This window comes from Anolis carolinensis, unplaced genomic scaffold (assembly GCF_035594765.1).
Source record: "Anolis carolinensis isolate JA03-04 unplaced genomic scaffold, rAnoCar3.1.pri scaffold_7, whole genome shotgun sequence".
Lineage (NCBI taxonomy): Eukaryota > Metazoa > Chordata > Lepidosauria > Squamata > Dactyloidae > Anolis > Anolis carolinensis.
The window spans coordinates 30,392,842-30,417,080 of NW_026943818.1; the positions used below are offsets into that span (position 1 = coordinate 30,392,842).

Below are 24,239 nucleotides of genomic sequence, written 5' to 3' on the forward strand. Positions count from 1 at the left end.
AATGGAGTCCTCTAGGTATGAAGCAGCCAGGCTTTGATGCTGCAAGGCTATTCAATGGGATTCAAGTTGGCCGACAATGGAGTCCCCTAGGTATGAAGCAGCCAGGCTTTGATGCTGCAAGGCTATTCAATGGGATTCAAGTTGGCCGACAATGGAGTCCCCTAGGTATGAAGCAGCCAGGCTTTGATGCTGCAAGGCTATTCAATGGGATTTAAGTTGGCCGACAATGGAGTCCCCTAGGTATGAAGCAGCCAGGCTTTGATGCTGCAAGGCTATTCAATGGGATTCAAGTTGGCCGACAATGGAGTCCCCTAGGTATGAAGCAGCCAGGCTTTGATGCTGCAAGGCTATTCAATGGGATTCAAGTTGGCCGACAATGGAGTCCCCTAGGTATGAAGCAGCCAGGCTTTGATGCTGCAAGGCTATTCAATGGGATTCAAGTTGGCCGACAATGGAGTCCCCTAGGTATGAAGCAGCCAGGCTTTGATGCTGCAAGGCTATTCAATGGCCAGGAATCCGCTGTGTGTGTTTGTCTCCATCCAGTGGTGAAAGGCGCGCATTGCGGGCGGAGAGAAAGTGAATAGGGAATAAGCCGCTGTGTGTGTTTGTCTCCATCCAGTGGTGAAAGGCGCGCATTGCAGGCGGAGAGAAAATGAATGGGAAGAAGCCGCTGTGTGTGTTTGTCTCCATCCAGTGGTGAAAGGCGCGCATTGCAGGCGGACTGGAAAATTCCCCGCATTGCCGTCAATGGAGACGGAGGAGGAGGATGAGGAGGAGGAGGATGAGGACGAAGGCCTCTCCATGGAATATTCTTCAAATACCCTATATACCCGGATATAAGCCGACCCGAATATAAACCGAGGCATCTAATTTTACCACAAAAAAACCCTGGGAAATCATTGACTCCAGTATAAGCCGAGGGTGGGAAATTTCAGAAATAAAAATAGATACCAATAAAATTACATTGTGGGTGAAACGTCAGGAGAGAATGCTTCTGGAAACCAATTATTATTACTTAGATTGTACTATATTAATCATATACCACAATGTCTATAATACACCCCTAGTATGTTATATTATTAGTATTATGTCACATTTTAGTGCTAAATCATAAGTTGCATAAGAGATGTGGGCGAAACGTCAGGAGAGAATGCTTCTGGGAAACCAATTATTATTTCTTAGATTGTACTATATTAATCATATACCACAATGTCTATAATACACCCCTAGTATGTTATATTATTAGTATTATGTCACATTTTAGTGCTAAATCAAAAGTTGCATAAGAGATGTGGGCGAAACGTCAGGAGAGAATGCTTCTGGGAAACCAATTATTTTTTCTTAGACTGTACTATATTAATCATATACCACAATGTCTATAATACACCACGAGTATATTATATTATTAGTATTATGTCACATTTTAGTGCTAAATCATAAGTTGCATAAGAGATGTGGGCGAAACGTCAGGAGAGAATGCTTCTGGGAAACCAATTATGATTTCTTAGATTGTACTATATTAATAATATACCACAATATCTATAATACACCACTAGTATGTTATATTATTAGTATTATGTCACATACCAGTGCTAAATCATAAGTTGCATAAGAGATGTGGGCGAAACGTCAGGAGAGAATGCTTCTGGGAAACCAATTGTTTTTTCTTAGATTGTACTATATTAATCATATACCACAATGTCTATAATACACCACGAGTATATTATATTATTAGTATTATGTCACATTTTAGTGCTAAATCATAAGTTGCATAAGAGATGTGGGCGAAACGTCAGGAGAGAATGCTTCTGGGAAACCAATTATTTTTTCTTAGATTGTACTATATTAATCATATACCACAATGTCTATAATACACCACGAGTATATTATATTATTAGTATTATGTCACATTTTAGTGCTAAATCATAAGTTGCATAAGAGATGTGGGCGAAACGTCAGGAGAGAATGCTTCTGGGAAACCAATTATTATTTCTTAGATTGTACTATATTAATCATATACCACAATGTCTATAATACACCCCTAGTATGTTATATTATTAGTATTATGTCACATTTTAGTGCTAAATCAAAAGTTGCATAAGAGATGTGGGCGAAACGTCAGGAGAGAATGCTTCTGGGAAACCAATTATTATTTCTTAGATTGTACTATATTAATCATATACCACAATGTCTATAATACACCCCTAGTATGTTATATTATTAGTATTATGTCACATTTTAGTGCTAAATCAAAAGTTGCATAAGAGATGTGGGCGAAACGTCAGGAGAGAATGCTTCTGGGAAACCAATTATTTTTTCTTAGATTGTACTATATTAATCATATACCACAATGTCTATAATACACCACGAGTATATTATATTATTAGTATTATGTCACATTTTAGTGCTAAATCATAAGTTGCATAAGAGATGTGGGCGAAACGTCAGGAGAGAATGCTTCTGGGAAACCAATTATGATTTCTTAGATTGTACTATATTAATAATATACCACAATATCTATAATACACCCCTAGTATGTTATATTATTAGTATTATGTCACATTTTAGTGCTAAATCAAAAGTTGCATAAGAGATGTGGGCGAAACGTCAGGAGAGAATGCTTCTGGGAAACCAATTATTATTTCTTAGATTGTACTATATTAATCATATACCACAATGTCTATAATACACCACGAGTATATTATATTATTAGTATTATGTCACATTTTAGTGCTAAATCATAAGTTGCATAAGAGATGTGGTCGAAACGTCAGGAGAGAATGCTTCTGGGAAACCAATTATTATTTCTTACATTGTACTATATTAATCATATACCACAATGTCTATAATACACCCCTAGTATGTTATATTATTAGTATTATGTCACATTTTAGTGCTAAATCATAAGTTGCATAAGAGATGTGGGCGAAACGTCAGGAGAGAATGCTTCTGGGAAACCAATTATTTTTTCTTAGATTGTACTATATTAATAATATACCACAATGTCTATAATACACCCCTAGTATGTTATATTATTAGTATTATGTAACATATTAGTGCTAAATCATAAGTTGCATAAGAGATGTGGGCGAAATGTCAGGAGAGAATGCTTCTGGGAAACCAATTATTATTTCTTAGATTGTACTATATTAATCATATACCACAATGTCTATAATACACCCCTAGTATGTTATATCATTAGTATTATGTCACATACCAGTGCTAAATCATAAGTTGCATAAGAGATGTGGGCGAAACGTCAGGAGAGAATGCTTCTGGGAAACCAATTATTATTTCTTAGATTGTACTATATTAATCATATACCACAATGTCTATAATACACCCCTAGTATGTTATATCATTAGTATTATGTCACATACCAGTGCTAAATCATAAGTTGCATAAGAGATGTGGGCGAAACGTCAGGAGAGAATGCTTCTGGGAAACCAATTATTTTTTCTTAGATTGTACTATATTAATCATATACCACAATGTCTATAATACACCACGAGTATATTATATTATTAGTATTATGTCACATTTTAGTGCTAAATCATAAGTTGCATAAGAGATGTGGGCGAAACGTCAGGAGAGAATGCTTCTGGGAAACCAATTATGATTTCTTAGATTGTACTATATTAATAATATACCACAATATCTATAATGCACCACTAGTATGTTATATTATTAGTATTATGTCACATACCAGTGCTAAATCATAAGTTGCATAAGAGATGTGGGCGAAACGTCAGGAGAGAATGCTTCTGGGAAACCAATTGTTTTTTCTTAGATTGTACTATATTAATCATATACCACAATGTCTATAATACACCCCTAGTATGTTATATCATTAGTATTATGTCACATACCAGTGCTAAATCATAAGTTGCATAAGAGATGTGGGCGAAACGTCAGGAGAGAATGCTTCTGGGAAACCAATTATTATTTCTTAGATTGTACTATATTAATCATATACCACAATGTCTATAATACACCACGAGTATATTATATTATTAGTATTATGTCACATTTTAGTGCTAAATCAAAAGTTGCATAAGAGATGTGGGCGAAATGTCAGGAGAGAATGCTTCTGGGAAACCAATTATTTTTTCTTAGATTGTACTATATTAATCATATACCACAATGTCTATAATACACCACGAGTATATTATATTATTAGTATTATGTCACATTTTAGTGCTAAATCATAAGTTGCATAAGAGATGTAGGCGAAACGTCAGGAGAGAATGCTTCTGGGAAACCAATTATGATTTCTTAGATTGTACTATATTAATAATATACCACAATATCTATAATACACCACTAGTATGTTATATTATTAGTATTATGTCACATACCAGTGCTAAATCATAAGTTGCATAAGAGATGTGGGCGAAACGTCAGGAGAGAATGCTTCTGGGAAACCAATTATTATTTCTTACATTGTACTATATTAATCATATACCACAATATATATAATGCACCACTAGTATGTTATATTATTAGTATTATGTCACATACCAGTGCTAAATCATAAGTTGCATAAGAGATGTGGGCGAAACGTCAGGAGAGAATGCTTCTGGGAAACCAATTGTTTTTTCTTAGATTGTACTATATTAATCATATACCACAATGTCTATAATACACCCCTAGTATGTTATATCATTAGTATTATGTCACATACCAGTGCTAAATCATAAGTTGCATAAGAGATGTGGGCGAAACGTCAGGAGAGAATGCTTCTGGGAAACCAATTTGATTTGACAGAAAAAGCAGTTCAATACGCAGTAATGTTATGTTGTCATTACTTTATGAATTTAGCACCAAAATATCACGATATATTGAAAACGTTGACTATAAAAATGTGTTGGATAATCCTGAACGTTGGATAAGTGAGACTACTGTATCTATTTTAGATGACAACGGAGTGCGCATGCGTCGAGCCGCTCCCTGCTTTCCCGCCTGTGACGTGCGGGAGAATCGTCCAATCGGGCGGCGGCAGAGGGAGGAGGGGTGGGACCATGGCCGAAAAGGCGGCCGTGGTGGAGGCGGGGCTTCTTCTTGGCGCCTCAGCCGTGAATTTACCTCAGGAAACGGGGCCTCGTTTGGCGCCCAGTTGAAGAGTTGAAAGAGGAGAGAGACGCCTTTCCTTTGGGGAGTCACTTTTACCTCAGGAAAGGCTTTTCTTCCCGTCCAGAGGACCCTCTCTCTCCCACTCGATTTTAGGTTGGTTTCCTTGTTGTTTTGGGGGTTCTTTCATTCCCTCAGGAATCCCCTCAAAAGTGAAATACAAAGAGGAGGAAAGGCCTGCTTTATTATATTACTCTGGTCTTAAATTTTCAAAAACGGCCTCAAATAGCACCAGGTCTTTCTCCAGATAAAGGTGGATAAAGGCTTTGTGAAACAGAAAGAAGGAAACTATTTCGTTGATTAAGACTTCCATGAGGTTTTGCCTCAGAAATCACCTCGTCACAAAGCCTTTCTCTAGGAAGAGAGAAGATACAGTTGGAAACAATGTTCACTGAAATATTTACAAAATCATTAAAGTATTGACAAACATAATCATAAAAAATATTTGCAGAAACATTTGCCCAAAATAAGCAAAGTATTTGGGGAAAAATATTCATAAAAATATTCACAAACGTATTCAGAAAAAAAACAATCATGGAAACATTCACAAACATTGAAATAAAATATTCACCCAAAAAATCATACAAATATTTGTGGAAACATTTGCCAAAAATAAGCAAAATACTCAGAAAAAATATTCACAAATACAGTAGAGTCTCACTTATCCAACACTCGCTTATCCAACGTTCTGGATTATCCAACGCATTTTTGTAGTCCATGTTTTCAATAAATCCTGATATTTAGGTGCTAAATTCGTAAATACAGTAATTACTACATAGTATTACTGCATATTGAACGACTTTTTCTGTCAAATTTGTTGTATAACATAATGTTTTGGTGCTTAATTTGTAAAATCATAAACTAATTTAATGTTGAATAGGCTTTTCCTTAATCTCTCCTTATTATCCAACATATTCGCTTATCCAACGTTCTGTCGGCCCGTTTACGTTGGATAAGCGGGACTCTACTGTAATGCCTGCTTTATTGATGAATAGTTTATTATTCTATCACCTCAAAAATGACAAAACTTTTGTCCAGAGAAAGACAAAGAACAACATTTTTGGAAATTTACACCATTTGATTTATTTCCAGCCTTAAGACCCACAAAGGGCCATAAAGAGCCAGGTGGCTTTACTCTGAGCCATAAGTTTTACCTCAGAATATGTTTTTTCTGTCATCTGGAGAACTTCTTTTCACTTTATTCATGTATGTTTCCTTATTATTTCAGAAATTTCTTTATCAAACCTTTACCTCAGAAAAGCCTTGTGAAATAGAAAGAAGAAAATGCCAATTTTATTTATTAAGAGATTGTCACCTCAGACTTTACCTCAGAAATGGCCAAGCCTTGTGAAACGGAAGGGAGAAACAAAGGCAAAACTTTTGAAAATTAGCACAGCTTTTTCTGAAGGGACCAGGTGAATATTGTTGCATTTTATTTATTATAATCTGAAATAATAATTGGTTTCCAGAAGCATTCTCTCCTGACGTTTCGCCCACATCTATGGCAGGAAACCATAGATTGCTGGTGAAGTTTTTATATACAGTAGAGTCTCACTTATCCAACGTAAACGGGCCGGCAGAACGTTGGATAAGCGAATATGTTGGATAATAAGGAGGGATTAAGGAAAAGCCTATTAAACATCAAAATAGGTTATGATTTTACAAATTAAGCCCCAAAACATCACGTTTTACAACAAATTTGACAGAAAAAGTACAGTAGAGTCTCACTTATCCAACACAAACAGGCCGGCAGAACGTTGGATAAGCGAATATGTTGGATAATGAGGAGGGATTAAGGAAAAGCCTATTAAACATCAAAATAGGTTATGATTTTACAAATGAAGCCCCAAAACATCACGTTTTACAACAAATTTGACAGAAAAAGTACAGTAGAGTCTCACTTATCCAACACAAACAGGCCGGCAGAACGTTGGATAAGCGAATATGTTGGATAATGAGGAGGGATTAAGGAAAAGCCTATTAAACATCAAAATAGGTTATGATTTTACAAATGAAGCCCCAAAACATCATGTTTTACAACAAATTTGACAGAAAAAGTACAGTAGAGTCTCACTTATCCAACACAAACGGGCCGACGGAACGTTGGATAAGCGAATATGTTGGATAATGAGGAGAGATTAAGAAAAAACCTATTAAACATCAAAATAGGTTATGATTTTACAAATTAAGCCCCAAAACATCACGTTTTACAACAAATTTGACAGAAAAAGTACAGTAGAGTCTCACTTATCCAACACAAACAGGCCGGCAGAACGTTGGATAAGCGAATATGTTGGATAATGAGGAGGGATTAAGGAAAAGCCTATTAAACATCAAAATAGGTTATGATTTTACAAATTAAGCCCCAAAACATCACGTTTTACAACAAATTTGACAGAAAAAGTACAGTAGAGTCTCACTTATCCAACATAAACGGGCCGGCAGAACGTTGGATAAGCGAATATGTTGGATAATGAGGAGGGATTAAGGAAAAGCCTATTAAACATCAAAATAGGTTATGATTTTACAAATTAAGCCCCAAAACATCACGTTTTACAACAAATTTGACAGAAAAAGTACAGTAGAGTCTCACTTATCCAACATAAACCGGCTGGCAGAACGTTGGATAAGCGAATATGTTGGATAATAAGGAGGGATTAAGGAAAAGCCTATTAAACATCAAAATAGGTTATGATTTTACAAATTAAGCACCAAAACATCATGTTTTACAACAAATTTGACAGAAAAAGTACAGTAGAGTCTCACTTATCCAACACAAACGGGCCGACAGAACGTTGGATAAGCGAATATGTTGGATAATGAGGAGGGATTAAGGAAAAGCCTATTAAACATCAAAATAGGTTATGATTTTACAAATTAAGCCCCAAAACATCACGTTTTACAACAAATTTGACAGAAAAAGTACAGTAGAGTCTCACTTATCCAACACAAACAGGCCGGCAGAACGTTGGATAAGCGAATATGTTGGATAATGAGGAGGGATTAAGGAAAAGCCTATTAAACATCAAAATAGGTTATGATTTTACAAATGAAGCCCCAAAACATCATGTTTTACAACAAATTTGACAGAAAAAGTACAGTAGAGTCTCACTTATCCAACACAAACGGGCCGACGGAACGTTGGATAAGCGAATATGTTGGATAATGAGGAGAGATTAAGAAAAAACCTATTAAACATCAAAATAGGTTATGATTTTACAAATTAAGCCCCAAAGCATCATGTTTTACAACAAATTTGACAGAAAAAGTACAGTAGAGTCTCACTTATCCAACATAAACGGGCTGGCAGAACGTTGGATAAGCGAATATGTTGGATAATGAGGAGGGATTAAGGAAAAGCCTATTAAACATCAAAATAGGTTATGATTTTACAAATTAAGCCCCAAAACATCACGTTTTACAACAAATTTGACAGAAAAAGTACAGTAGAGTCTCACTTATCCAACACAAACAGGCCGGCAGAACGTTGGATAAGCGAATATGTTGGATAATGAGGAGGGATTAAGGAAAAGCCTATTAAACATCAAAATAGGTTATGATTTTACAAATGAAGCCCCAAAACATCATGTTTTACAACAAATTTGACAGAAAAAGTACAGTAGAGTCTCACTTATCCAACACAAACGGGCCGACGGAACGTTGGATAAGCGAATATGTTGGATAATGAGGAGAGATTAAGAAAAAACCTATTAAACATCAAAATAGGTTATGATTTTACAAATTAAGCCCCAAAACATCACGTTTTACAACAAATTTGACAGAAAAAGTACAGTAGAGTCTCACTTATCCAACACAAACGGGCCGACGGAACGTTGGATAAGCGAATATGTTGGATAATGAGGAGGGATTAAGGAAAAGCCTATTAAACATCAAAATAGGTTATGATTTTACAAATTAAGCCCCAAAGCATCATGTTTTACAACAAATTTGACAGAAAAAGTACAGTAGAGTCTCACTTATCCAACACAAACGGGCCGACAGAACGTTGGATAAGCGAATATGTTGGATAATGAGGAGAGATTAAGGAAAAGCCTATTAAACATCAAAATAGGTTATGATTTTACAAATTAAGCCCCAAAACATCACGTTTTACAACAAATTTGACAGAAAAAGTACAGTAGAGTCTCACTTATCCAACATAAACGGGCTGGCAGAACGTTGGATAAGCGAATATGTTGGATAATGAGGAGGGATTAAGGAAAAGCCTATTAAACATCAAAATAGGTTATGATTTTACAAATTAAGCCCCAAAACATCACGTTTTACAACAAATTTGACAGAAAAAGTACAGTAGAGTCTCACTTATCCAACATAAACGGGCTGGCAGAACGTTGGATAAGCGAATATGTTGGATAATGAGGAGGGATTAAGGAAAAGCCTATTAAACAGCAAAATAGGTTATGATTTTACAAATTAAGCCCCAAAACATCACGTTTTACAACAAATTTGACAGAAAAAGCAGTTCAATACGCAGTAATGTTATGTTGTCATTACTTTATGAATTTAGCACCAAAATATCACGATATATTGAAAACGTTGACTATAAAAATGTGTTGGATAATCCAGAACGTTGGATAAGTGAGACTACTGTATCTAGTTTAGATGACAACGGAGTGCGCATGCGTCGAGCCGCTCCCTGCTTTCCCGCCCAAATGGGCGAAGCCCTCTCTGAGCCTGTGACGTGCGGGAGAATCGTCCAATCGGGCGGCGGCAGAGGGAGGAGGGGTGGGACCATGGCCGAAAAGGCGGCCGTGGTGGAGGCGGGGCTTCTTCTTGGCGCCTCAGCCGTGAATTTACCTCAGGAAACGGGGCCTCGTTTGGCGCCCAGTTGAAGAGTTGAAAGAGGAGAGAGACGCCTTTCCTTTGGGGAGTCACTTTTACCTCAGGAAAGGCTTTTCTTCCCGTCCAGAGGACCCTCTCTCTCCCACTCGGTTTTAGGTTGGTTTCCTTGTTGTTTTGGGGGTTCTTTCATTCCCTCAGGAATCCCCTCAAAAGTGAAATACAAAGAGGAGGAAAGGCCTGCTTTATTATATTACTCTGGTCTTAAATTTTCAAAAACGGCCTCAAATAGCACCAGGTCTTTCTCCAGATAAAGGTGGATAAAGGCTTTGTGAAACAGAAAGAAGGAAACTATTTCGTTGATTAAGACTTCCATGAGGTTTTGCCTCAGAAATCACCTCGTCACAAAGCCTTTCTCTAGGAAGAGAGAAGATACAGTTGGAAACAATGTTCACTGAAATATTTACAAAATCATTAAAGTATTGACAAACATAATCATAAAAAATATTTGCAGAAACATTTGCCCAAAATAAGCAAAGTATTTGGGGAAAAATATTCATAAAAATATTCACAAACGTATTCAGAAAAAAAACAATCATGGAAACATTCACAAACATTGAAATAAAATATTCACCCAAAAAATCATACAAATATTTGTGGAAACATTTGCCAAAAATAAGCAAAATACTCAGAAAAAATATTCACAAATACAGTAGAGTCTCACTTATCCAACACTCGCTTATCCAACGTTCTGGATTATCCAACGCATTTTTGTAGTCCATGTTTTCAATAAATCCTGATATTTAGGTGCTAAATTCGTAAATACAGTAATTACTACATAGTATTACTGCATATTGAACGACTTTTTCTGTCAAATTTGTTGTATAACATAATGTTTTGGTGCTTAATTTGTAAAATCATAAACTAATTTAATGTTGAATAGGCTTTTCCTTAATCTCTCCTTATTATCCAACATATTCGCTTATCCAACGTTCTGTCGGCCCGTTTACGTTGGATAAGCGGGACTCTACTGTAATGCCTGCTTTATTGATGAATAGTTTATTATTCTATCACCTCAAAAATGACAAAACTTTTGTCCAGAGAAAGACAAAGAACAACATTTTTGGAAATTTACACCATTTGATTTATTTCCAGCCTTAAGACCCACAAAGGGCCATAAAGAGCCAGGTGGCTTTACTCTGAGCCATAAGTTTTACCTCAGAATATGTTTTTTCTGTCATCTGGAGAACTTCTTTTCACTTTATTCATGTATGTTTCCTTATTATTTCAGAAATTTCTTTATCAAACCTTTACCTCAGAAAAGCCTTGTGAAATAGAAAGAAGAAAATGCCAATTTTATTTATTAAGAGATGGTCACCTCAGACTTTACCTCAGAAATGGCCAAGCCTTGTGAAACGGAAGGGAGAAACAAAGGCAAAACTTTTGAAAATTAGCACAGCTTTTTCTGAAGGGACCAGGTGAATATTGTTGCATTTTATTTATTATAATCTGAAATAATAATTGGTTTCCAGAAGCATTCTCTCCTGACGTTTCGCCCACATCTATGGCAGGAAACCATAGATTGCTGGTGAAGTTTTTATATACAGTAGAGTCTCACTTATCCAACGTAAACGGGCCGGCAGAACGTTGGATAAGCGAATATGTTGGATAATAAGGAGGGATTAAGGAAAAGCCTATTAAACATCAAAATAGGTTATGATTTTACAAATTAAGCCCCAAAACATCACGTTTTACAACAAATTTGACAGAAAAAGTACAGTAGAGTCTCACTTATCCAACACAAACAGGCCGGCAGAACGTTGGATAAGCGAATATGTTGGATAATGAGGAGGGATTAAGGAAAAGCCTATTAAACATCAAAATAGGTTATGATTTTACAAATGAAGCCCCAAAACATCACGTTTTACAACAAATTTGACAGAAAAAGTACAGTAGAGTCTCACTTATCCAACACAAACAGGCCGGCAGAACGTTGGATAAGCGAATATGTTGGATAATGAGGAGGGATTAAGGAAAAGCCTATTAAACATCAAAATAGGTTATGATTTTACAAATGAAGCCCCAAAACATCATGTTTTACAACAAATTTGACAGAAAAAGTACAGTAGAGTCTCACTTATCCAACACAAACGGGCCGACGGAACGTTGGATAAGCGAATATGTTGGATAATGAGGAGAGATTAAGAAAAAACCTATTAAACATCAAAATAGGTTATGATTTTACAAATTAAGCCCCAAAACATCACGTTTTACAACAAATTTGACAGAAAAAGTACAGTAGAGTCTCACTTATCCAACACAAACAGGCCGGCAGAACGTTGGATAAGCGAATATGTTGGATAATGAGGAGGGATTAAGGAAAAGCCTATTAAACATCAAAATAGGTTATGATTTTACAAATTAAGCCCCAAAACATCACGTTTTACAACAAATTTGACAGAAAAAGTACAGTAGAGTCTCACTTATCCAACATAAACGGGCCGGCAGAACGTTGGATAAGCGAATATGTTGGATAATGAGGAGGGATTAAGGAAAAGCCTATTAAACATCAAAATAGGTTATGATTTTACAAATTAAGCCCCAAAACATCACGTTTTACAACAAATTTGACAGAAAAAGTACAGTAGAGTCTCACTTATCCAACATAAACCGGCTGGCAGAACGTTGGATAAGCGAATATGTTGGATAATAAGGAGGGATTAAGGAAAAGCCTATTAAACATCAAAATAGGTTATGATTTTACAAATTAAGCACCAAAACATCATGTTTTACAACAAATTTGACAGAAAAAGTACAGTAGAGTCTCACTTATCCAACACAAACGGGCCGACAGAACGTTGGATAAGCGAATATGTTGGATAATGAGGAGGGATTAAGGAAAAGCCTATTAAACATCAAAATAGGTTATGATTTTACAAATTAAGCCCCAAAACATCACGTTTTACAACAAATTTGACAGAAAAAGTACAGTAGAGTCTCACTTATCCAACACAAACAGGCCGGCAGAACGTTGGATAAGCGAATATGTTGGATAATGAGGAGGGATTAAGGAAAAGCCTATTAAACATCAAAATAGGTTATGATTTTACAAATGAAGCCCCAAAACATCATGTTTTACAACAAATTTGACAGAAAAAGTACAGTAGAGTCTCACTTATCCAACACAAACGGGCCGACGGAACGTTGGATAAGCGAATATGTTGGATAATGAGGAGAGATTAAGAAAAAACCTATTAAACATCAAAATAGGTTATGATTTTACAAATTAAGCCCCAAAGCATCATGTTTTACAACAAATTTGACAGAAAAAGTACAGTAGAGTCTCACTTATCCAACATAAACGGGCTGGCAGAACGTTGGATAAGCGAATATGTTGGATAATGAGGAGGGATTAAGGAAAAGCCTATTAAACATCAAAATAGGTTATGATTTTACAAATTAAGCCCCAAAACATCACGTTTTACAACAAATTTGACAGAAAAAGTACAGTAGAGTCTCACTTATCCAACACAAACAGGCCGGCAGAACGTTGGATAAGCGAATATGTTGGATAATGAGGAGGGATTAAGGAAAAGCCTATTAAACATCAAAATAGGTTATGATTTTACAAATGAAGCCCCAAAACATCATGTTTTACAACAAATTTGACAGAAAAAGTACAGTAGAGTCTCACTTATCCAACACAAACGGGCCGACGGAACGTTGGATAAGCGAATATGTTGGATAATGAGGAGAGATTAAGAAAAAACCTATTAAACATCAAAATAGGTTATGATTTTACAAATTAAGCCCCAAAACATCACGTTTTACAACAAATTTGACAGAAAAAGTACAGTAGAGTCTCACTTATCCAACACAAACGGGCCGACGGAACGTTGGATAAGCGAATATGTTGGATAATGAGGAGGGATTAAGGAAAAGCCTATTAAACATCAAAATAGGTTATGATTTTACAAATTAAGCCCCAAAGCATCATGTTTTACAACAAATTTGACAGAAAAAGTACAGTAGAGTCTCACTTATCCAACACAAACGGGCCGACAGAACGTTGGATAAGCGAATATGTTGGATAATGAGGAGAGATTAAGGAAAAGCCTATTAAACATCAAAATAGGTTATGATTTTACAAATTAAGCCCCAAAACATCACGTTTTACAACAAATTTGACAGAAAAAGTACAGTAGAGTCTCACTTATCCAACATAAACGGGCTGGCAGAACGTTGGATAAGCGAATATGTTGGATAATGAGGAGGGATTAAGGAAAAGCCTATTAAACATCAAAATAGGTTATGATTTTACAAATTAAGCCCCAAAACATCACGTTTTACAACAAATTTGACAGAAAAAGTACAGTAGAGTCTCACTTATCCAACATAAACGGGCTGGCAGAACGTTGGATAAGCGAATATGTTGGATAATGAGGAGGGATTAAGGAAAAGCCTATTAAACAGCAAAATAGGTTATGATTTTACAAATTAAGCCCCAAAACATCACGTTTTACAACAAATTTGACAGAAAAAGCAGTTCAATACGCAGTAATGTTATGTTGTCATTACTTTATGAATTTAGCACCAAAATATCACGATATATTGAAAACGTTGACTATAAAAATGTGTTGGATAATCCAGAACGTTGGATAAGTGAGACTACTGTATCTAGTTTAGATGACAACGGAGTGCGCATGCGTCGAGCCGCTCCCTGCTTTCCCGCCCAAATGGGCGAAGCCCTCTCTGAGCCTGTGACGTGCGGGAGAATCGTCCAATCGGGCGGCGGCAGAGGGAGGAGGGGTGGGACCATGGCCGAAAAGGCGGCCGTGGTGGAGGCGGGGCTTCTTCTTGGCGCCTCAGCCGTGAATTTACCTCAGGAAACGGGGCCTCGTTTGGCGCCCAGTTGAAGAGTTGAAAGAGGAGAGAGACGCCTTTCCTTTGGGGAGTCACTTTTACCTCAGGAAAGGCTTTTCTTCCCGTCCAGAGGACCCTCTCTCTCCCACTCGGTTTTAGGTTGGTTTCCTTGTTGTTTTGGGGGTTCTTTCATTCCCTCAGGAATCCCCTCAAAAGTGAAATACAAAGAGGAGGAAAGGCCTGCTTTATTATATTACTCTGGTCTTAAATTTTCAAAAACGGCCTCAAATAGCACCAGGTCTTTCTCCAGATAAAGGTGGATAAAGGCTTTGTGAAACAGAAAGAAGGAAACTATTTCGTTGATTAAGACTTCCATGAGGTTTTGCCTCAGAAATCACCTCGTCACAAAGCCTTTCTCTAGGAAGAGAGAAGATACAGTTGGAAACAATGTTCACTGAAATATTTACAAAATCATTAAAGTATTGACAAACATAATCATAAAAAATATTTGCAGAAACATTTGCCCAAAATAAGCAAAGTATTTGGGGAAAAATATTCATAAAAATATTCACAAACGTATTCAGAAAAAAAACAATCATGGAAACATTCACAAACATTGAAATAAAATATTCACCCAAAAAATCATACAAATATTTGTGGAAACATTTGCCAAAAATAAGCAAAATACTCAGAAAAAATATTCACAAATACAGTAGAGTCTCACTTATCCAACACTCGCTTATCCAACGTTCTGGATTATCCAACGCATTTTTGTAGTCCATGTTTTCAATAAATCCTGATATTTAGGTGCTAAATTCGTAAATACAGTAATTACTACATAGTATTACTGCATATTGAACGACTTTCTGTCAAATTTGTTGTATAACATAATGTTTTGGTGCTTAATTTGTAAAATCATAAACTAATTTAATGTTGAATAGGCTTTTCCTTAATCTCTCCTTATTATCCAACATATTCGCTTATCCAACGTTCTGTCGGCCCGTTTACGTTGGATAAGCGGGACTCTACTGTAATACCTGCTTTATTGATGAATAGTTTATTATTCTATCACCTCAAAAATGACAAAACTTTTGTCCAGAGAAAGACAAAGAACAACATTTTTGGAAATTTACACCATTTGATTTATTTCCCGCCTTAAGACCCACAAAGGGCCATAAAGAGCCAGGTGGCTTTACTCTGAGCCATAAGTTTTACCTCAGAATATGTTTTTTCTGTCATCTGGAGAACTTCTTTTCACTTTATTCATGTATGTTTCCTTATTATTTCAGAAATTTCTTTATCGAACCTTTACCTCAGAAAAGCCTTGTGAAATAGAAAGAAGAAAATGCCAATTTTATTTATTAAGAGATGGTCATCTCAGACTTTACCTCAGAAATGGCCAAGCCTTGTGAAACGGAAGGGAGAAACAAAGGCAAAACTTTTGAAAATTAGCACAGCTTTTTCTGAAGGGACCAGGTGAATATTGTTGCATTTTATTTATTATAATCTGAAATAATAATTGGTTTCCAGAAGCATTCTCTCCTGACGTTTCGCCCACATCTATGGCAGGAAACCATAGATTGCTGGTGAAGTTTTTATATATCTGCCAAATGTCCAGGGTGGGAGAAAGAACTCTTGTCTGTTGGAGGCCAATGTGAATGCTGCTATTGGCCACCTTGATTAGCATTGAATGGCCTGCAGTTTCAAGGCCTGGCTGCTTCCTGCCTGGGGGAATCCTGTGTTTGGAGGTGTTAGCTGGCCCTGCTTTTTGAGGTGGCAGCCCAGAAACTCACAACAACCCAGTGATTCCGGCCATGAAAGCCTTTGACAACACATGGCAACATTTTTGAAAATTCACACAGCTTTCCAGAGGAAATGAGTAGAATAATAATTGCATTTTTTTTACCAATCTGATTTATTTCCAGCCTTAAGACCCATAACATGCTATGCTGAAAATTATATATATATATATATATATATATATATATATATATATATATATATAAATAATTTTGTATATAATGGACAATATAATATATTATAATCTAATGAATATACATATAATATTGATAGTAATATTGTAATGTAATACAATTTAATAATAAAACAATGATATTGATTATATATTATATATATTATATATAATTATATATGTACATACAAAGTATTATATTAGCATACACAATAATAGCATTATATATTACTATATTGTACTATACCATCATACTGTAATATTATTAGAAATATTACATGTAATATATAAAATAATTAATATTATATTTCATTAGTATTTGAATTATATTGTATTACATTATAATATTCTCAATATTATATTTATATTCAATATATTATATTATGATATATCATTGTCTATTATATTGTATATTATATACAATATACTATATATACACAATACATATTATATTATTAGCATAGCATGTTACGGGAGACAAGATGGGAACTGTCTTCCTGGCCTTGCAAAATAGAAAGAAGACAATGCCTGTTTTTTTTTTCTGAAAGCTTTCTTCCCACTCACTCTTCTCCCAGCGCTGAATTCAAGTCAAAGGGAAGAAAGGGAAGAAACAAAAGGTCGAAGAGACAGAAGACAGAAGATGCTTGAAGACACTCTCGCAAGGACACCGCCCGCCCCCCAAAAAAGGTCATTGTCAGGGTAATGGGTGTCAGGCTAGGCATTTCATGTCTATCTTTGCAATAAAAAACAGGCTACCTGTGTGCTAGGCTTTTGCATGAAGAACACGGTTCCCCTCGTGTGTGGCATCGAAGGTTCCCACTCGGGAACGGACGGGTCCTCCCTTTGTTCTAGGCAGATGATGGGGGTTTTCCTATACAAGCCGTAGGGGCCACAGCTTGGGGGGCAGCGGGGGGCCCGGCCCTGGCACCGCGGGGAGCAGCACACCTTACGGGCATTTTAAAAGCTCCCTTAAACTTAGACAGTGGCTAGCAATAAAAATATTAATACCTTAACTCACCTACTAACCCTACTAACACCATTCTAACTAGGGCAGGCTGGCCTTTTAAATAGGACTGTGTTTTGCCTGCTGGCAAGAACCAAGCTGGGAGGGAAGGGGGCCTCCTGGCCCCCCATAGAAGGGCTCCCCTAGAAGGACATTCAAAAGGCCCGCAAGGTGTCCTGAGAGCAGCCCCTGGGGCCCTCAGTGTGCCCCCCACGGTGCCAGGGCTGGGCCCCCCGCTCTCCCCCAACCCATGACCCCTGCCGCCTGTATCTCGTCCGCCCAGGGCCAACGGACGCCCCCTCCCTCCCCGGGCGGAGCTTCGGCGCCACACACAAGGGGAGGCCAGCCGTGGCCGCCAGAACATGGCCAACCTGGTTTTGGACTGCAAACATAGGCATGTAGGGACCCCCTTTTATTTATGTAAGGCCACCCACCCAGGGGACCTGGTTAAAGGGGATCCTCTATTCTTAAAGTAAGGCCTATAGAGATCTCCTATCCAGAAACTAAGGCGGCTTGGCCTATAGAGATCCCCTTTTGTTAAACTAAGGTGGCCTGGCCTATAGAGATCTCTTGTTGTTAAACTAAGGTGGCCTGGCCTATAGAGATCTCTTGTTGTTAAACTAAGGTGGCCTGGCCTATAGAGATCTCTTGTTGTTAAACTAAGGTGGCCTGGCCTATAGGGATCTCTTGTTGTTAAACTAAGGTGGCCTGGCCTATAGGGATCCCCTTTTGTTAAACTAAGGTGGCCTGGCCTATAGAGATCCCCTTTTGTTAAACTAAGGTGGCCTGGCCTATAGAGATCCCCTTTTGTTAAACTAAGGTGGCCTGGCCTATAGAGATCCCCTTTTGTTAAACTAAGGTGGCCTGGCCTATAGAGATCCCCTTTTGTTAAACTAAGGTGGCCTGGCCTATAGAGATCTCTTGTTGTTAAACTAAGGTGGCCTGGCCTATAGAGATCTCTTGTTGTTAAACTAAGGTGGCCTGGCCTATAGAGATCTCTTGTTGTTAAACTAAGGTGGCCTGGCCTATAGAGATCTCTTGTTGTTAAACTAAGGTGGCCTGGCCTATAGAGATCTCTTGTTGTTAAACTAAGGTGGCCTGGCCTATAGAGATCTCCTATTCTTTAAGGTAACGCCAGGCGATGTGGAGATCCCTGGTTCTTTTAACCCTTAAGGCCAACCGTGGGGAGATCCCTGGTTCTTTTAACCCTTAAGGCCAACCGTGGGGAGATCCCTGGTTCTTTTAACCCTTAAGGCCAACCGTGGGGAGATCCCTGGTTCTTTTAACCCTTAAGGCCAACCGTGGGGAGATCCCTGGTTCTTTTAACCCTTAAGGCCAACCGTGGGGAGATCCCTGGTTCTTTTAACCCTTAAGGCCAACCGTGGGGAGATCCCTGGTTCTTTTAACCCTTAAGGCCAACCGTGGGGAGATCCCTGGTTCTTTTAACCCTTAAGGCCAACCGTGGGGAGATCCCTGGTTCTTTTAACCCTTAAGGCCAACCGTGGGGAGATCCCTGGTTCTTTTAACCCTTAAGGCCAACCGTGGGGAGATCCCTGGTTCTTTTAACCCTTAAGGCCAACCGTGGGGAGATCCCTGGTTCTTTTAACCCTTAAGGCCAACCGTGGGGAGATCCCTGGTTCTTTTAACCCTTAAGGCCAACCGTGGGGAGATCCCTGGTTCTTTTAACCCTTAAGGCCTGCCTGGGGAGATATCCTATTCTTTTTTCATGAAAAGTCGGGTATAGACCTTCTCTTTTCTCTCCCGTTTCATGTGCCTGGACTCCCGGAGGGCTCCTGCCGGACACCGTCTCCCATCGGCCGAGAGGGATCCTTCCTGTTTGGAAAGCATCTGCTACACAGGTAAAAAGAAGATTCCGGGAAGGAGATTCCTACAGCGGAGCCCTAAAGCCAGGTGAGACGTTCCTTCCAACCTCCACGGCTGCTTTGCACACACACACATGACACACACATGACACACACACACACGCATATACAGCTGGGGGCCCTCAGGGACTCTCCCCCCAATAGATCGGGGACTCCCACTCCGGCAATTGGCCATTGGAAATGCCTTGAAGCAGTTTGGGGCTTCCGGCCAAGCGCTCGCAAAGAGAACCCATTCAAGGTATACGTGGAGCCCCTTTTATTTATTATTTATTGACAGCATTTCTATTCCGCCCTTCTTTCTCACCCCAAAGGGGACTCAGGGCGGATCACATGACACATATAGGCAAACATTCAGTGCCTTTTAACATAGAACAAAGACAAACAAACATAAGCTCCGAGCGGGTCTCGAACTCATGACCTCCTGGTCAGAGTGATTCATTGCAGTTATAATTGCAGCTGGCTTCCTCTCCCGCCTGCGCCACAGCCCGGGCCAACCTTGATAAAAAGGGCCTGGCACGTGGAAAACTCTATTTGTAAGGCAAACCCTCGTTAAAGGAGGTTTGCAATTAATTTAAAACCAGGCTTCTGAGGGACCCGCTGCGTTTAAAGCCAAACCTAGCAGGTGGGAACCTCTCTTGTTGGATAAAGGAGATCCCCTCTGGTTAACGTAAGGGGAGGGACCCTCCATTTTTAATAGGATGCCTGGCAGAATCTTAACCTCAATGCAGGCCTATGGGGTCCAGCCTTATTCTCAATGACTGCATAGCCAGGCATGAAGGGACCCCATATTATTAATTTGAAGCCTGGTAAAAAGAGATTTATGTATTTATTTATTTACTACATTTATACCCCGCCCTCTTTTCCCTTAAAGGGGACTCAGAGCGGCTTACAAGTTATATTTATATACACTATCTCATTAGCATAGCACAATATTAGCATTATATATTACTACATTGCACTATACCACTATATAGAAATATTGTTAGCAATATTACATTTAAAATATAATATGTAATTAATATTATTGTATCATTGTTAGTATTATATTGCTTAATTTATTTATTTATTTATTTATTAGATTTATATGCTGCCCTTCTCACCCCGAAGGGGACTCAGAACGGCTTAAAAATTAAATTTACATACAATATTATATTATTAGCATAGTACAATACTGGCAATAAATTACTATATTGTACTATATCAATATATGGTAGTATTATTAGTAATATTACATGCAAAATATAATATATAATTAATATTATTATATTGTATTATTAGTATATCGTATTACAATATAATATTATGAATATATGTATATACAATATGTTGTAATTATTATATATTAAATTTTATATATATATATATATATATATATATATACACACACACACACACAGTAGAGTCTCATTTATCCAACATAAACGGGCCAGCAGAATGTTGGATAAGCGAATATGTTGGATAATAAGGAGGGATTAAGGAAAAGCCTATTAAACATCAAATTAGTTTATGATTTTACAAATTAAGCACCAAATCATCATGTTATACAACAAATTTCACAAAAAAAGTAGTTCAATATGCAGTAATGCTATGTAGTAATTACTGTATTTATGAATTTAGTACCAAAAAATCATGATGTCTTGAAAACATTGTCTACAAAAATGCGTTGGATAAGCGAGTGTTGGATAAGTGAGACTCTACTGTATATAAAAATTAGAATAGCATGTTATTAGGGGAGGAGCATCTTAATTATTAGATGTCAGTATTAGTCATTAGATGTTAATATTAGTTATTCATATTAGTATCAATATTACATTAATATACAATAGAGCAGGGGTCCCCAAACTAAGGCCCGTGTGCGGGATGCGGCCCATCGAAGCCATTTATCCGGCCCCCACAGCACAACCCTTATTATTATTATTATTATTATTATTATTATTATTATTAGCATTGAGGCTGGGTGGCCATCTGTCAGGGGTGCTTTGCTTGTGCTTTCGGTGCACAAAGGCAGAAAGGGATTGGACTCAATGGCCAACCCTTCCAACCCTCATTATTATTATTATTATTATTATTAATTATTATTATTATTGCTTGGTGGCCAACTATAGTCTGGCCCTGCAATGGTCTGAAGGATCGTGAACTGGCTCCCTGTTTAAAAGGTTTGGGGACCCCTGCAATAGAGTATATTATTATCCTAGCACAATGTTATTATGTTATATAGTAGTATGTATGTTCATATTATTTATTCATATTAGTATCAATATGACATTAATATACAATAGAGTATATTATTATCCTAGCACAATATTCATATGTTCTATAGTAGTATGTTGTTGCTAGGGGGAGGGGCCCCCCACTGATGGGGAGGGCCCCCCCACTGAGATCCCCTGTCATTAATGTTAGACCAGGCATTTAACGCCTACCTTTGCATTCAAGAGCAGGCTCCTAGGCCTTTGCATTCAAGAGCAGTGCGCTAGGCCTTTGCGCAAGGAACACCACCCACGGCTCCCCTTGTGCGTGGCGTTGAGGCCCCACTCGGTGACGGACGGGTCCTCCCTTTGCCCTGGGCAGGTCGTGGGGGGGGGGGGGGGGTCTCCCTGCACAGGCAGGGGGTCACGGCTGGGGGGAGAGCGGGGGCCCGGCCTTGGCACCCCCCTGGGGACCCGAGGGGCCGCTCTCAGCCCACGTCACGGGCATTTTAAAACGTCCCCGGGATGTAGTAGCTCAGATTAATCCCTGCACTAACCGCTAACCCTACTAACCCAGTTCTAACCCGGGCAGGCTAGGCTTTTAAATAGGACTGTTTTTGCCTGTTGGCAAGAACCAAGTGGGAGGGGGCCTCCGGGCCTCCCGTGGGAAGAAGGGCTCCGGCCCCCCCGGCCCCCCGGCCCCTGCCCTGTGCTGGGAGCCCCCCGCCCGGGCCCCCAGAGGCCTCCCTGTGGTACCGGGCTTGGCCCCCATCCGCTCTGCCCCCATCCGACGGCCTAGGAAAGCCCCCCACCATCCGCCCAGGGCCAACGGACGGCCCTCCCTCCCTCCCAGGGGCAGCCGCGTTCCTCACGCAAAGGTCTGGCGCACGGGAGCCTGTTTCTGAATGCAAACGTGGGGCCCAGGACCCCCCCCCCTTGTCTCCGTGCAGGGCCACCCCCCCAGGGACCCCCACAAATGCCTGGTGACAGGGGATCCTCTCCTCTTAGCAGGAGGAAAAGCCACGTGCGTAAAGCGGTGCCTTTGCTCCTGTCGTTCCCAAGAGCCCCCCAAAAGCGAGATGCTCCCCTGGGTTCAGCCCTCCTGACCCCTGTCTTCTCCCTTGTTCCATGTCTCCAAAATCCCCGAGGGAGGGGCTCCTCCTGGACAAGAGCCAAGGACGGAAGGACGGACGGACGGACGGACGGAGATCCCAGAGAGAGAGCGGAGAGCAGGACGCCTTGCCTTTTCGGAGCTGCTGAGGTCGACCCCTTTCCAACGAGGTCAGCTTTCAAGAATAAAACTCTTCCCAAAAAAGTGTGTTCTGGTTATTATTCAAAGGCACAACGTTAAATATTTGACAGCATTAAACATCTAGATTACAGGACAGTTTATGTTACTGCATTTTATACACCTGACCTTGTTTTTACAAATAAAGTACCTGTATAATTTTTGCCTCTCTATATATATATTGTACTATGCTCAGACTCATTGTTCTGATATGCTGTTATATGGTTTAATTGTTTATATTGTTTATATTTTTAATGTATGACTGTTTATTACATGTGACATTGGGCTTGTTTCCCATGTGAGCCACCCCGAGTCCTCCTGGGGGAGATGGGAGCGGGAATATAAAAATAAAGTATTATTTTGTATTATTATTATTATTATTTATAATATTTATTATATATAATTTTCTTGCACCCCAAGTACCTCTGGCAAGTGCCAAAGAGTATTTAACTCTGCCTACATGGCACTAAAGTGTATTTATATGTTGATTGTTCCTATTGATTTTATGTTATGTTTTTTTTTTGCTTTGTATAATAAGGCATTGAATTTTTGCCTTAATAATAATAATTTTATGAATGTTTTAATGTCACTGAATTTTAAATTGAATTGAAATGTCATTGTAATTGTTTATATGTGTATTTTCTATTTGTAAGCCACCCTGAGTCTCCCCTTATTGGGTGAGAAGGTTTGGGAAGAAATACTGTCATAAATAAATAAATAAATATTCTGTGTCCAGGTTGGTTCATGGTTGACTTCTCTGGCAGGATGAGTCTGCAGGGCCTTTCCTGTCCCATGCAGCCGTGGGCAAGTCTACACAGGGACCACCAAGCCCAGCACTCTGCCCCGCAGCAAGCATGCAACAGAAAAGGCACCGCAGACACTCCTGCGCCTGCGCGGCCTGCTCCCTGTGAGAGCGAACTTGGCCCCGCCCACTACAGGCATCCCTTTATGCGCCTGCGCGGGCTGCTCCCTATGAGAGCGAACTTGGCCCCGCCCACTACAGGCATCCCTTTATGCGCCTGCGCGGCCTGCTCCCTATGAGAGCGAACTTGACCCCGCCCACTACAGGCATCCCTTTATGCGCCTGTGCGGCCTGCTCCCTATGAGAGTGAAC

General features: G+C 38.9%; 1 long non-coding RNA gene across 5 annotated transcripts; it reads left to right on the plus strand.

Moving 5' to 3' along the window:
- The first annotated feature begins 5,012 nt into the window (after positions 1-5,012).
- On the plus strand, positions 5,013-19,043 carry LOC107983892 (uncharacterized). Of its 5 annotated transcripts, XR_010000142.1 has the most exons (5): positions 5,013-5,226; positions 6,359-6,545; positions 11,222-11,408; positions 16,083-16,269; positions 17,341-19,043. It is a non-coding gene; the product is annotated as an uncharacterized LOC107983892 (long non-coding RNA). The 5 variants fall into 5 exon arrangements; XR_010000140.1 differs by lacking the exon at positions 5,013-5,226 and having other exon boundaries at positions 5,234-6,545; positions 17,341-19,042; XR_010000139.1 differs by lacking the exons at positions 5,013-5,226; positions 6,359-6,545 and adding an exon at positions 7,804-10,089 and having other exon boundaries at positions 17,341-19,042.
- Positions 19,044-24,239: the final 5,196 nt, after the last annotated feature.